The following is a 16,156-nucleotide window of genomic DNA, read 5'->3' on the forward strand; positions in this document are numbered from 1 at the left end:
CATGAAGGGGTTGGGCTTGGAGGGACCCGTGATTTTGGGTTGAGGTAGATAGTGCCGCAGAGACCTAGTAATGGCCACGTGGATGCCACGTAGGGTCCACAAGTGATGAGTGACTATTTTTGGTGACATGTCAAAGCCATGTGGGTCACATGTGGATGCCACATGGAATTACCTTGTTGATGTGCCATAATATAATTGGTTAAAATTCAAATGGGCATAAATTTCAATCTAGGATTCAATTGAGATAAAATTCATATCGTCGGAAAGCTCTCAACGAGTTGAAATGATGGGAGTATTAGTTTTGAGTTTCAATGTAGTTGGAAAAGAGGGTTTTTGTAACCCCATATTCATAATAGACCTTAAGGGTTGTGTTGAGTCATAAATTTAAACCTTCCATAGCCTAGAGCACTTTAATGGGGTGAGAGGGAGTGTTACATAATGGTATTAGAGTCCAAATTCAACACTCATACTGAATGGGCCTTAAACACGAGAAGTTACAAGCTCTATTAAGAGTTACAGAGAATAGTATTAAATTTGATGGATAATTACTATATACATATGTGTACTGATTTTAGAATTATATTTGATAATAGCGTTGGCATGAAACATCGTTGATGTGTTATTTTTTTTCTAACCAACATACCAGATTATTATTTGATGTTTTAGCTAGTTTTATATCAAGCATGCTTGTGGAAAACATATCAAGTTGATGAGTGAATATATATAATTGTGTTTTGTTAAAATAATAGTCATTTCTATGTGAGAACACATAAGAAGACACTAAGGTAAATGAAGGAAATAAACGAATGAGTATCATAATGGTGCAATACATCACCAAAAAATCCCAACATAATTAGGAAGAGGACTTAGTTTGGAAGAGGAAAGAGGAAGGTTGAATTGATTGGATGGACACCCTTAAGAGCTTAAGAATTGAGTTGAGAATTTGCAAGTTAGATAACGAAAGTATTTTCAAAGCCCAAGATAGGCAAGCAAAAGTAAGTGCACTGATTTTGTAGTGCTTATGAGATCTGCAAAGATAGAAGCAACATGAACTTTGTGCCAACTACCTAGGCAAGCACAAATCCAAGAAAAGCACATCTAATATAGGGAAGCATGGATTAGAGACTAATTAGGTAGAAGGTAGCCAATTTAAGAAGAGGCATAGGAAGTAAAATGAAGACACAGTGAGAGGAGGAACTCCACTCAACACTCTAAAGAGAAGAACAGAAAATCATGAACAATTATCTAGTGTTGCAACTATGAGACACCATCGATAGAGAAGGAATGAAAAGAACTTAAGAAGGATGAAGAGGTAGAAGCTTGGTTATTGGGAATGAAGAAATACTTCAGAGTGCATGACTACTTTGAAAACATGAAGGCTAGAGTGGTCATTTTAGCTTGAAGGGAAAGGTTGATATATGGTGGGAATACTTGAGAAATTTCAAGGACATTAGAGAGAAATAGTTGTCTCGAAGAAGGTTTGAAAGATATTTCTGGGAGAAGTACTTATCTAAGAGGTACTATGATAGCAAGGTTAAAGAATTTCATGAGCATAAATAGGGGAAACTTATGGATGATGAGTACATTAATAGATTTTTGGAGTAAGGTATGTGTCATATATCAGAGATGATAAAGTGAAAATTCAAAGGCACCTTAGTGGGATACCACAAGCTTACTCAGACAAAAGTGAGTTTAATGAGACAAAAACATTGGAGGACACCATCTGAAATGATAATTATTATTATGAACAGTCCAAACATAATGTCGAGTCCTGAAATGATTAGAAAGCAAGAGGTAGGACTAGATTTATGGGAAAAGAGTAGAAATCTTAGGACATCAGCTAGGGGGAAGGAATGTGAAGTTAAACACTTCTTCCAAGGGTGAGTTTCAACAAAAATTCACTACTTCTAGTATAGATTGGTCCTCTAATCCAACAAGAGAAGAGACCAAGGGGTTAGTAAAGGACCCCTGCATTATTGTACATATGGAAAAAATAAACACTTGTGAAAAGGCTATAATCAAACAACATAATGGCACAAGGTTTTATAATGTGTAGGAAACAATAACAATGAATGATGTGGCTTAGAACATGCAAAAAAAATGTTTCATTAGACAATATGAAAATTTACTTTCAAGCTCTAAGAATTGAAATGGAAGGTACCATATTTAACCAACTTTATTTTGATTCAACTAGGTTCTAATTTCATCTATGTTAGCCTGAAGGTCACAGGGAAGTGTGATTTGTAGAAGAGAATCCATGAGAAGTCATGGTTGGTTCAACTATCCACAGGAACCAAAGGGCAAGTGACATACAGTGGAATTGTGCCTAGTGATGGTAAGGATCACCTACATGCTAGTTGATCTCAACTTTTTACCACTGGGATTGTATGATGTACTAGCCATCATAAACTAATTAGCTTCCCATAAAACCAAAATCAACTACTACAACAAGTCACTGGAATGTTTTAGTGACAAGAGAGAGAGTGACACTATAAGGAATAAGGAATCATATCACTGTTAGGAAAATATTAATGTTGCAAGTGAAAAGATGCAACAGGAAGGGTTGTTCCTTGTATGTGGTCTAGGTGGCCATCGAATTAAGAAAAAAAAAGGATATAATGGAAGAGTACCCTATGTTAAGGAAATTTATTTTTGTGTTGCCAGAGGAAATACCAGGATTACCACCCAAAAGAGAAATCAATTTTTCCACCAAATTATTACCAATATCAATACCAGTATCAAAGTCCCCATATTGTATGAATACACTAGTGTTAAGGAGCTAAAACTATAACTGAAAGAAATGCTAGAAAAAGGTTATATCAGACCCAATATGTCACACTTGGGAGCCCTAGTTCTATTTTTGAAGATGAAGGATGGCATGATGTGGTCGTGCATTGATTACTGATATCTAAATAAATCAATAGTGAAGAATAAGTACCTACTATGTAGAATTCATAACGTGTTTGATTAATTGAGAGGGGAAATAGTATTCTCAAAAATAGATTTAAGGTTTGGTTACCATCAAGTTCGAATTAAGGATAATACATCGACAAGACAACCTTCAGAACCAGATATGGATACTATGAGTTTGTGGTGGTGCCATTTGGGCTCACAAATGCTCCAACCACATTTAAGTGTCTAATGAACAATGTCCTTAATCCATATTTGGATAATTTTGTATTGGTATTTGTAGATTACTTCCTAGTCTACCAAAAAACTAGAGAAGAGCATGAATATTAGTTGAAATAGATATTGCAATCAAGTGATCCTCGCTGTTAGGGTCATATAATAATAGGATTAATAATTTTGAATTGGCTATGGTTAGTTTTGTAATATTGTACATACTTTTTCTTTCTGCAAAATGTTTTCCCATATTAAAGTTAAAAAATGTAAAGAGGGTATGTCCTAAAAGAATAATCAAATGACAAAAAAAAAAAAAAAAGTAAAAAAAAAATAAATAAAAAAATATATGAACCCCACAAAAAGAGATAAAAATAGATCATGAAAGTGTGCAAATTCAAATGCCACTCCTTTTACTTTACTTTGCAAAATAAGATTATGTGCAGCTTGTCAAAAATGCCACAATCCATGATGATCAAATAGTTAAATCTTGACTCATTCATGGTTTAAATTTCATGTTGATAGATAGAGAATAAAAATCTAGCCAAACTACTTAATCTTGGTAGATCAGTAGTTAGGTAGAGAATAAAATGAGTTCATTAGTTGAATCTGAGCCATTGGAAGTTATAAGGTTAGAATTAGATAGTTTTCTTATCAAAAGAAAAAGAAATAAAGGGTTAGCAAGCTCAAATGCACCCAATGAATGAAGAGAAAATGCTAGGGTAAATAAAGGGTAGGTAGAAGAAGTTTTGCAAGTGCACAAGGTTGCTAAGTCAAAAGCCATTCATCATGCTTAATCCTATGTTTCATGTGCAGGAGGAATTGTGAAAGATAAAGGATATTCACTAAAGCTTATTTACTAATTTCCCTCATTATCCCTTCATTACTTGTAAAAACCCTTTCCCCCTCATTTTAACCTTTTTCCCCTAGTTTCACACATTTTTCTCTATATTACTCTTCAAAAATCATCCCCCCTTCCTAAAACCCCTTTCCCTAGTGTGAAACACATTTCCATCACAAATAATACTTTCCCCCTTATTAATTTCCCTTTTCCCCTTAAAAACCCACAAGAAACCCTTTATCCTAAGTTTTTCCTAAAGGCCCGCTTTATAAATCCCCCATGTTATAATTTCCTGACACCCTTTTTTAACCCACCAAGCCTTGGTCTATAGTTAAAAACCCTGCAATATAACACATGGTCACCACCTTTGTTAACCCACTGCTTATATGAAAAACCCATCATTACCTATTAATTAATTACAATTCATTGTAATTAAACCCCGAGCCCCTCCCACCACATTCCAACTCCGTCCATGCAACTTCACCGCACGATATCCCTCCAATCTCCCACCTCCAGATCCAACGGCACACATCAATATCACGCTGATTCATCGTCCGATAGTTAACGGCCCAAGAGCACGCGAGATTCGCAGTTTTGGCCAGGCACTGTTCTGCTATGTGGCGGCACCAGGTTATATCGCGTTCTTGCGAAAAATAACGCCCTCCATCCAAAAGCGGTGCGATATGGACGAAAATCACCTCCCCGCCTAAACCAAAACTGCACACTATTCATTCGCCAATTCTCATGCCAAAATGTAATCGTTATTGGTTAAAAGGTCGAAAATGCCCCAATTTCTTTTCGCTTATTTTCACTGAAAACCTCTGCTAAACCAACTCTGACATCCTGAACCTCTGTGCGACCATTTTTACTGATTTTTCCACCCGAAGACGCTACAGACACGCAATTGAAGCAACAAATTGACAAATTGAAGCCTCATAAGCCTTTGCTGCCACCACAGAACCCCGTCTACGCATCAAACCATCAAATTTCCAGGTATTCTTGATAGAAGCATAACGACCCTGTGAATTTAAATTATACACAATAATTATCCGAAGTTAATTAATTCAATTAATTAAAAAACCTTCCTAAACTGAAAAAAAAATAAATAAATAAATTAAATTAAATTAAATTAAAAATTAAAAAATAAAATAAAAATAAAATAAATTAATTAATTAATTAAAAAAAAAATAAAAATAAATAAAAATAAATAAATAAATAAAAATAATAAATAATAAATAAATAAATAAATAAAATAAAATAAAAATAAATAAAAATTTAAATTAAATTAAAAAAAAAAATTATATATATATATGTATGTATGTATGTATGTATCCCACTATGCACCTAAACCCCTTTTTACAGACTGTTATTACCCTCCCCACTGTTCCAGAGCTTCTAAACCTTACTCCCAAAGCCACAGAAAGAGTAATTCAATTCAATAAACCAAATTATGGCTTCCCAAACCTCTCTGGATGTAAGACCTCTGCAAACCCCTCACCTGGATATTGACCACCTCCCTTTAGCCGATAGAGACTTTCAAATTAAATATACTGCTTCCCCTGCCCACTTACTGAAACTCCATTACTAGAGTAAAGACAAGTTTTTGAACCAGAATGATGACATTCACCTATGGGAGTCCAATTTGCCCAAGTACTTGTTCCCACAGGTACACCTATTCCCAGAAATCATCCACTTCTGCCAAGCTTACTATGTTCCCAGTCAAAGAGCCATAATCTCCCTTGAACAAAAAATTTTGTTCGCCATTATTGCAGAAGCAATTAATCAAATGTTGAAAATCCAACCAAGCCCAAATGAGACCCCACTTTCCATTGAAGGTTTACTTGAACTCGACACAAAGCTAGACCTTCCCAAGAAGGCTCATATTGTTCAAACTTTCATCATAGAGGAGTCTCATACTCCTACAAATAGCCCTCCATATGCTGCCACCATTTTCTCTGACAGAGGCAGACAAATTATTACCATGCTCTCTTGCATTCTAGGGTACACCACAAATGAACATGTGGATGAGGTTGGCATTGCTTTCCTTTCTATCTTTTTCCCAGGCAAGCCTCCTGCTACATTTTACAATTTTGCTTAGTTCATAGTAGACAGAATCCATGAACAGTTAATCAGATTACCAAATGGCAGAGTCTTCAAATATTCATTAGTGTTATTTCATATGTTCTTGTATTTTCAGTCAGACAAATTTCCATTCAACATCCAAAAGTTAGCCATCAAAGGCAATCCAAGATCTGTCATCTTTTGGACACCATTGATCCAAAGATATTCCACTATTTTTGGTTATAAAGAATTCATTGATTCATTTGTTCATCCTCTTATAAACATGCTAACCAGGAGCTATCAACCCAGGATAAGTGCGTAAATTAAGAGAGTTTTACAGTTGGCTAAGAACAATAGAGTGGGGGGTTGGTATCTATACCAGGACCACACAGAAATCAGAATATATGGATGCCAACTTACTCCCTACAAACTTCCCAAATACCTCCCCATGAGGATATTTGCATTAGAGTATTTTAGACAAATCATAAACTCTGATGAAGTTAATTTCCTGTCAACTAGGAAGAAGACTTAATTTAAAATGAAAAACCAATTGGGCCCTTTTATTTGTAATAATAGGGAAGCTGGACCAGAGGTAGACAAAATCTTACAGCAGATGAACTTCAAAAGTAGTTTTATGTGGCAGTATGACCCTAATGGAGTCATAAATAAACTAAGGCTCAAATTCAAATTGAGTCCTTTCATACATTATCCCAGGCCAGACATTGAGAAATATGCCAACCAGTCAGAATGCTTGGAAAACACTTTGATAGATGTGGAGAGTACTTTAATTGATGTGGAAAAGCATATTGATACTAGTTCCTTTCTGCATGTTCCATAACTACAAGAACAGATGACTATTACTCCCATCCTATAGACTCCAGCCAATGAGGACAAAAATGTGAAAAGAACCAGGGAAGAAGGCTCTAGCTCATGGATGGACACCACAAATAACCAATTTGAGATCAATTACAAGAAGAGGCCCAAACTTAATCCTATAACTGAACAAGAAGACACCATTGATACAATGGAAATCATTGACACTAACACAATGGTTGGAAGGAGTAAAGGCCCATCAGTTTCAGAGGAAACTCACCAGCCTTCTACTTCAAACACTCAACTTATTGAGAAATAACTCAGCATTGAGGTCTCTTCATCCAGCAAGCCTGTGGATAAAGAGAAAGATATTAAAGAGAAGTACAAGGAAATTAAGTTGAGAAATGAGGCATTGAAGGCTGACTTATGCCCAGTACTTCAAATAAGCACCTGCAAATCAAAATAGATTAATGTCAGACTTTGACATTAAGATTGGGAAGATGCAAACGACATTCATGCAACCTATAGTGTAGCATCCCAAATCATCAGCAGACTACAAGAATGAAAAGTTCGAAGTATTGGCTAGGGATGTTCACCCTATTGACCAGATCAAATTCCATAAGTAGGCAGGTGAGATGATTTACTCCACCGTGACAAATAAAGAAATGACTATGCACAAACTCCAAATCTCACTAGATAATATCACAACACAGTATAAGCTAGAAAAGGCATCCTCATAAGCCAAGGATAATAGAATCAAGTCACTTTAAGACTTGGTGATTGAGCTTGGATATAATCCCAATGATGTAAAATCTAAAGATAAACTAATAAAGAAGAAGAATGAGGATATTGTTGCTTTAAAGAAGCAATTGAAGCTGCCTCATTCAGAGCATCCACAAACCAAGGAGGTCCTTGAGAGCCAAACCCAGTAGGAGGAGATGATGGATCTCATTCTCCAATTAAATGATCAATTGAAAGAAATGGAAAAGGAGTTGGACAGCTTAATACAGCTGAAACATGCCAGCCTTGAGACAGCCACTACCACTCCCATTCCCACAGTGACTACAACAGTTCCATCAACCTTGGCATCTTCATTTGTCCCCACAGCTCCACTGGCTACAACACTTCCAGTTGTAACAATGTCTACATCAGCAACATGTTCAACAATAGCAGCAGCTCAACCAAGTGATGAGGCAAGAAAACTGGTCAAAGCAATGGAGGACATGTCCATTTAGACCAAGGAGATAAATAAACTAAAAGAACAAATAATAAGTCTGGAGGATGAGAAGAAACTGGCACAAATTATGCACAAGAACGAAGTACATAAATCAAACAAGTTAACTGAAAGAATGAAGAATTTGGAAAATGAGTTAACATTGAAGGAGCCAGTTTCCCAAGCTAAAGAACAACTATGGGCCAATATCATTGACTCTGTTAATGATATTTGGCCATCTATACAAGTCATCTTTGAACAAAATGATTTAGTCAAAGAGGCTACTAAAGAAATTCAACGAGTTAAGGCTAAACTTGGAGACATGCCAAAAGAAGCCACCAAAATAATCCAATTCCTTAACTCCAAAAATAAATATGAATTGCAAGAGCTAGACATAGCTGATAGGACTAGCACCATACTAGAGGTGAAGAAAGTGCTCACCAAGAGGAACTTAATGATGAATCTTGTGGACAAATGCCAAACAATGGAACTGGCTATAGACAGTTTCATGGTTAAGTTTGATGCTTTGAGGCAAAAAGTCATGCCAAATCCCTTGGTGATAAATGACAGATTGTTGCCACATGAAAACTGCAATAGGAAAATCAGAGAAGTGGCAAGAGATCAAGTTAATAACTCTTTTATGAAAGGGATGCCTACAGGAAAGGTTCTGTACCAAACTTTTGAGAACCTATTTTACCTCCAGCATGAGGTAAAACACCTTTTTGTGAACAGGCCCACCTTTGCAAAGTACACAGAAGCAAATGAAATCTATAGAAAAATGTTAAATATAAAATTACTAGATGCAAACACTTGGGAGAAATTAAATGACTTACTCTAATATGAAAAGTAAAAGTGAAAACAATGCAGTAAAAGAAAAGCAAAGGCCAGCTCAGATGAAAGAGTATCAATTAAAAGGGCAAAGTAAAAAGAATAGTCAACATGGAAGACCAACAGCAAAGGAGAATAAAAAGCAAAAGATCACTGAATAAGACAGCACAGCCTAATAAACAAGGATAGATTGCAGTAGTTTAATATCTGTCTCTATCTTCTTGCATGGAGATATTTATTTTTCCTAGATTAATTCCCAAGACAGTTTGGGAGATTTTGCAAACTATTTTTGTATAAATACTTCATAATTCGAAGTATAGGGTGTGGATTGCTAGACATTTCTATAGTTGTACTGATTTGTAACCTAAGGGTTCATTGTACCACTTTTTCAAGTCAGAAGACTGGACTGAGTAATAAAGAGATTGCATTATAGGATTCATGTGTTGAGCCACTTCAGTGAAGTATTTTCTTTGTCAATTTTTTATTTTCTAAAGTGTTTCACAAACTTGCATGTTATCTAAATTGAATGAAATAACTGGAAATTTATTACAGAATTTGTTTAAGTACACTCTGTCTTGAATAGTTAATCATTTTGATGTTTTATTCTAATATCCATATTAGGGAACCCTTCATTGCTCCCTAGTTTCGATTGACCCCTACCATTTCCTTCATTATATAGTTTGAGGAACCCTTAATTACTCCCTGACCCCAATTGAAAACCACTTCACCATCCAGCCTTAAGATCTGAATTTACTCAGCTACCTTACCCTGTAAAAACTATCTTTAGAACTTGATCCAATCCTGTTTTCTTGACATTTGACTCCATAGCCCAATGGTAAAAGACATCCCTCTACCCATCTAAGTCAGTGATCCCACCACCAAATCAAAATCAAAACCCAATCAAAGCTAAAATAACTAGCCTAAAATAAATTAACTAAACAAAGTTAAATCATAAAGAGAGAGCCCTCTCTAAGAATTAGGAAGGCTAGATCCTAATCTCCAAAGTAGGTTTGTGGTTACCTCTATCATTTCTTTCACAACAACACTAGAGAAATTTTGGAGTGATAACATATTGACAACCATACTAGGGATGAGAACATTTTCTTCAGAAAGATTATACAAAGACCAGATCTAATTTATGATGGTGGACAGTGATCATACACACAAACATTAAAATCATCCACTTGGCAACTCCAACTCCAAATTAATTTCACAATCAAGACTCCACTAGAGGAATGAACCAGAAAGAACAATATGGGAAGATCAGGCTTCTAACTTGGATTTTTATCCAAGACATCATGTTCTTTCTCATCAAGAAGGTTTTTCAATGTATATTGTATTTTAGAGAAGATCTTAGATTAATTTTTCATTAATTTTCTTTGAAGATTGGAAATATATATTCTCCTTATCCATTTGAACATCTTTTTCTAAATCTTATGATGATCATTTTCCAATTGAGAAGCCTCAAGCAATCAAGACTAATCTTACAATCCCTATACTTATTCCTGTACCTTGTAAAGTTCCTGATAGATATAAGACCCTCATGTTACCTCCTATACTCCATGATTTTCCTAATAACTATTACAAATATCTCCCCAATTTTGATGGAGAGAATGGTATTATTGCCCAAAAACATATTCAAGGTTTTGAGAATTATCTAGACCTATTTCATATTAATGAAGACGATGTTATTATCAGGCCTTTTGCTCTTTCTTTGCAAAGTAAAGTAAAGAGTTGGTTCAAGAACCTACCTATTTCAAGCATCTCAAATTTCCAACAGTTTTTCAAATTTTTCCTTGATAGATGGATAATCAAAGTCAATCTTTTTCAGATCATAGAAGAATATAATCAGTTGAAAAGACAACCAAATGAAACAATACAACAATTTTCTGATAGATTTAATCAAGTTTATTATTCAATGCCAACAAATATAAGACCTCCTCCTGATTCATCTCTCTTGCATTATCCAAAAGCATTTGATCCAGAAATAGAATTTCAGCTAAGAGAAAGAAACCCAGCAACTCTTGAAAAGATGCAGAACATTGCAGTAGATGTAGAAGTTCATCTACTAATTAAAAAGCAAAAGTTGAAAGCAGAAGCAGAGAAGAACAACATTGCAGAGGTAAAACTTAACATTTTGGTAAGAAAAATAGAGGAAATGATACAAAAGATCACCATGCAAGATAAATTTTTTGTGCAAGATCACCATAGCCTATTTCTTTTAGAAAAAGAACAGGTTGATATCCATGAACAAATTCCTACTAATTCCAACTACCATAGATCAGAAAATGGATTTATAGATCAATATGTGGAAGAGGAATCTACTGATATAATGTGTATGTTTGATGAAATTCCTTATTTTAATGATTTTCCTAAGTATGATCAGTATGATGATAATTATGTTCTCCAATTTCAAGCTAACTTAACAGAGCAATCAGAAGCTAGTTTGGGAAATAAGGAAATTCAGTTTCACCAGCTTGAAAACAATGTCAGCGTATTCATATCAGCTATGAAAGTGAGGAAGAAAGTGCAGAAAATTTGGAAATAAGTGAAGGTTCTTTGCCTCTTTGTTTTGCTTCATTTCAGTTCATCAGAGAAAACTTTAAAGCAATCAAAAATCAACAGTCTTTTGGTATTGTTATTGATAACAAAGAAGACAATGAAACTCTTGATCAAGATTCTTTAGTTTCACAACTACAGTTATCAAATTTCATTGAAACACCTGATCAAATGACACAGGAAAGTTCTATACCACTATGTTTTGAATCATTTCAGTTTTTAAAGGAAATGTGGTATAAAATCTCTAAAGAAAAGGATGAGCAGCTTGTAGAAATCTATGAAGTTCCATTCAAACCTATATGCAATAAGTTGTAGCAATCCTTCCAAGTTTTTTATGATCCAATAGCTTATATATTAGATGATCGATGCAATCAAAATTTTTCTCCATTAACTAACTATGAGATTTAGGATCAAGATGATAAAGGTTTCATCAGTCAAACATTTCAATCAGTAGAAATATCATCACAAAGCTTGTCTGAAAATCTGCAGGGGGATAAAGATAAAAATGACATTTCAATTTCATGGCATGGAGGCCATCCAGAACAATTGTACAGTTGCTTAAATTAGTTGAACAATAGTGTATATATTTTGGAAGATCCTTTTGTACATTTTTTAGAGTCAACAAAGGAAATCAAGTATTTCCTTATCTTCTCATTTGTTGACAAGGTTATATTGGGTTGTAGAACTTTAGTTTTAATCACAAACAAGCACAAGCAGCAAAATCCACCAATGTATATGATGCTTGAATGGTTTCATTCGATGTTTCATTTTACCCAACCAGCAGTTGGACAACTGATTAGAGTAAGTAGGTAGGATTTCAGTTTGATTAAATACAATTTTTTAGCAGCAAGTTTATTTCAAATCAGATTTCAGTACAGCATGTGCTAGATTTCAGTTTGCAGAAAAGGTTAAGATTTTAGTTCAAGATTTTCAGTCACAAAGATTATATAACAAAGCAGGCGCAGGCTTGGGATGGACCCAATGGATCAAGCCACTAGTCGATGGTGTTCTTGACATCTCACCAGAAATGCCATCCCCATGTGAAGCCATTGTAATTAGGGTCCTCTAATAATAGGATTCATAATTTTGAATTGGCTATGGTTAGTTTTTTAATATTGTACATACTTTTTCTTTCTGCAAAATGTTTTCCCATATTAAAGTTAAAAAATGTAAAGATTGTATGTCATAAAAGAATAATCAAAGGACAAAAAGAAAGAAAAAGTAAAAAAAAATTATGAACCCCACAAAAAAGAGATAAAAATAGATCATGAAAGTGTGCAAATTCAAATGCCACTCCTTTTACTATACTTTGCAAAATAAGATTATGTGCAGCTTGTCAAAAATGCCATAATCCATGATGATCAAATAGTTAAATCTTGACTCATTCATGCTTTAAATTCCATGTTGATAGATAGAGAATAAAGATCTAGCCAAACTATTTAATCTTGGCAGATCAGTAGTTAGGTAGAGAATAAAATGATCTCATTAGTTTAATCTGAGCCATTGGAAATTATAAGGTTAGAATTAGATAGTTTGCTTATCAAAAGAAAAAGAAATAAAGGGTAAGCAAGCTCAAATGCACCCAATGAATGAAGAGAAAATGCTAGGGTAAATAAAGGGTAGGTAGAAGAAGTTTTGCAAGTGCACAAGGTTGCTAAGTCAAAAGCACATTCATCATGCTTAATCCTATGTTTCATGTGTAGGAGGAATTGTGAAAGAGAAAGGATATTCACCAAAGCTTATTTACTAATTTTCCTTCATCTCACTACACCCCCCATATACTTAGTTTATTAATTTCCCCTCATTATCCCTTCATTACTTGTAAAAACCCTTTCCCCCTCATTTTAACCTTTTTCCCCTAGTTTCACACATTTTCCTATATACTACCCTTCAAAAATCATCCCCCCTTCCTAAAACCCCTTTCCCTAGTGTGAAACACATTTCCATCACAAATAATACTTTCCCCCCTTATTAATTTCCCTTTTCCCCTTAAAAAACCCACAAAAAACTCTTTATCCTAAGTTTTACCTAAAGTCCCGATTTATAAATCCCCCACGTTATAATTTCCTGACACACTTTTTTAACCCACCAAACCTTGGTCTATAGTTAAAAACCCCGCAATATAGCCCATGGTCCCCACCTTTATTAACCCACTACTTATATGAAAAACCCATCATTACCTGTTAATTAATTACAATTCATTGTAATTAAACCCCGGGCCCCGCCCACCACTTTCCAACTCCGTCTGTGCAACTTCACTACGTGATATCCCTCCGATCTCCCACCTCCATATCCAATGACGCACATCAATATCGCGCGGATTCATCGTACGATAGTTAACGGCCCTAGAGCACGCAAGATTCGTGGTTTTGGCCGGGCACTGTTCTGCTATGTGGTGGCACCAGGTTATATCACGTGCTTGCGAAAAATACCGCCCTCCATCCAAAAGTGGTGTGATATGGCTGAAAACCACCTCCTCGCCTAAACCAAAACTACCCACTATTCATTCGCCAATTCTCACGCCAAAATGTAATCGTTATTAGTTAAAAGGCCGAAAATACCCCATTTTTCTCTTTTCGCATATTTTCACTAAAAACCTCTATTAAACCAACTCTGACACCCTAAACCTCTGCACGACCATTTTTACCAACTTTTGCCACCCGGTGATCCGAAATGGATCCATGAAGAATAATCAAAGCACCATGACTATATCAAATCGGGACAAAACTTCGAATTCAAGAGCACAGAGCGATCAGGAAGACCTCTGAATAGTGGCAGTTGGCCGCCAATGAGGAACGATGAGGACCTCGGTCAAAGAGCACTGATCGAGGCCCATGGAGAGCGCACGGGAGGCGAAACTGTCCATTGGGAAGCCCGGATCAGGAAACAGAGGGCATTTATGATGTGTGCATCGCTAGGCAAAACCCCTCGAGAAGGAAAGCCCCGAAGTGCTCAGTCGCATGGAAGCCTAGAAAACCGCGGGGAAAGCGCTAAAGTCTAAAGGCGGGACCCGTGCTCCAAAATAGGCAGTATATCGGTGGCACCCTTGGGCGATAAGCGGATTTGGAGAAAAACAAGTGATTCCACTCAGTGCCCAATGTGTTGTAGGCGGAGGAGAGAGAAAACCGCCGCTCATCACGAGCTAACAGTTGAACAAGTCAACCATGCAAAATGAGCGAATGTCGTAGGATCTGGAGGCTCCAGATCTAATGGTTGAGATCGCGCCCGATGGAGAAACTAGATTTGACAGGGGATTAAGTCGTGATATATAAGGATTTTAGGTCCAAACTGCTGAGATGGCAAATGACTCATTCCACAGTGTAACTAGAAAACCAAACCAACGAGGAAGAGCTGGCGTAGTTTGCGAGAGGACAAGTGGCCACTCCCTGTGAGCCGTTGATGATGACACAGAGACAGGGAATTCCAAGTGAACAACATCAGGCGATTCAACGGAGTCGAAAGGGGAATCGAGCAGTCATGAGATTGATTGGCTTTAAAGCCATGAACAGAGAATAAAGAACACATGGAGAATAGAGAGAAAAAGACGAAGACAGAGAAAAGAAGAGACAGTGAAGCAAAGAGTAGAAAAGAAAGAGAGCCGAGCTGACCTGTAGCATAAGGCAGCATCGAGCAATCCTTGAGAGAGACTGTTGGGAATTGAGCACCACACTGGGCTCCTTCCATTAAAGACCAGCGAGGTCAAGGCTTGGAAATTAAAAGAGTCTGTGCACTCTAGTGGCTTGGGGAGTCCAAGAACCACCCTTTACAAGCAATTATGTTTCAGGAGACTCAGTTTGAGCTCCTCATTGTAATTCTTTGCTTTAAAGACACAATAAAGAAGGCCACCACTGAGAGCTGGATCGGAGACGTAGCCCTGGAGGATAGGGTGAAATCCTTATTAATTGTTGTGTTCTTTTGTTTGCTTACTATGTTTCTCTTGTTGTTTTCCATTTTCTAGTGTCTGTGTATTTTGCAATCTGATCAATCCGTTGCCTAAAATAACATGGACACACACCAGCACATGAGTCTGTAATACCTTCATTCAATAATTAATTAACTAAGGTCACTCAAGAGTGATTTTCAGATCAAGTGGTATCAGAGCTCTAGGCTGTTAAGGTTAGACAAGCTTGTGTTGGTTTAGCTGTTGAATGCTCACTAAATCAAAGCTCAAATTAGGAGAAGGAGAGTTGGTCGAAACTAATCCTGAGGTTGGGAGAGTTTATCCTTGGAAGACAATGTCAGAGGAAGGTTCTATGGGGCCAGACCCTCAATTCATAGAAATTTTCCTAGCCATAAAGTCCATGGTAGAAGATACGTATAGGTACTTTAGAAAACACAAGGACGAAGATTCATCAGGCTCTAAACAGGACAAAGGAGAAGATGAGTCACATTTCCATGACCACTCAAAGGGCAAAGGGAAAGAAGAAAGCTTTCTCACACCTCCTAATAGCCCTGTACATAAAAAGAAGACATATTTGATTAAGCTAGATGTTAAATTTGATTTTCCTATATATGATGGAGAGTTGAATGCAGAAAAGTTGGACAATTGGATTAGACAAATTGATGTTTATTGAAGAGTGCAGAGTATTGATTCAGACAAGAGAAAGATTCAGCTAGCAAGCCTACACCTTGGGGGCATTGCCTTAGTTTGGTGGGAAGGCAGGACCTAAGCTGACATGAAGAGACATGGTATGACTATCTCTGTCTGGAGTGAATTTGTT

At 36.3% G+C, this 16,156-nt stretch overlaps 1 pseudogene; it reads right to left on the reverse strand.

Moving 5' to 3' along the window:
* The window catches only part of LOC149263664 (preprotein translocase subunit SCY2, chloroplastic-like), a 101,896-nt pseudogene that overhangs the window by 42,947 nt on the left and 42,793 nt on the right, over positions 1-16,156 (reverse strand).

Source organism: Pinus tabuliformis, chromosome 6, assembly GCF_031772625.1.
Source record: "Pinus tabuliformis cultivar Carrire ecotype Pingquan chromosome 6, CPIR1, whole genome shotgun sequence".
Classification (NCBI taxonomy): domain Eukaryota; kingdom Viridiplantae; phylum Streptophyta; class Pinopsida; order Pinales; family Pinaceae; genus Pinus; species Pinus tabuliformis.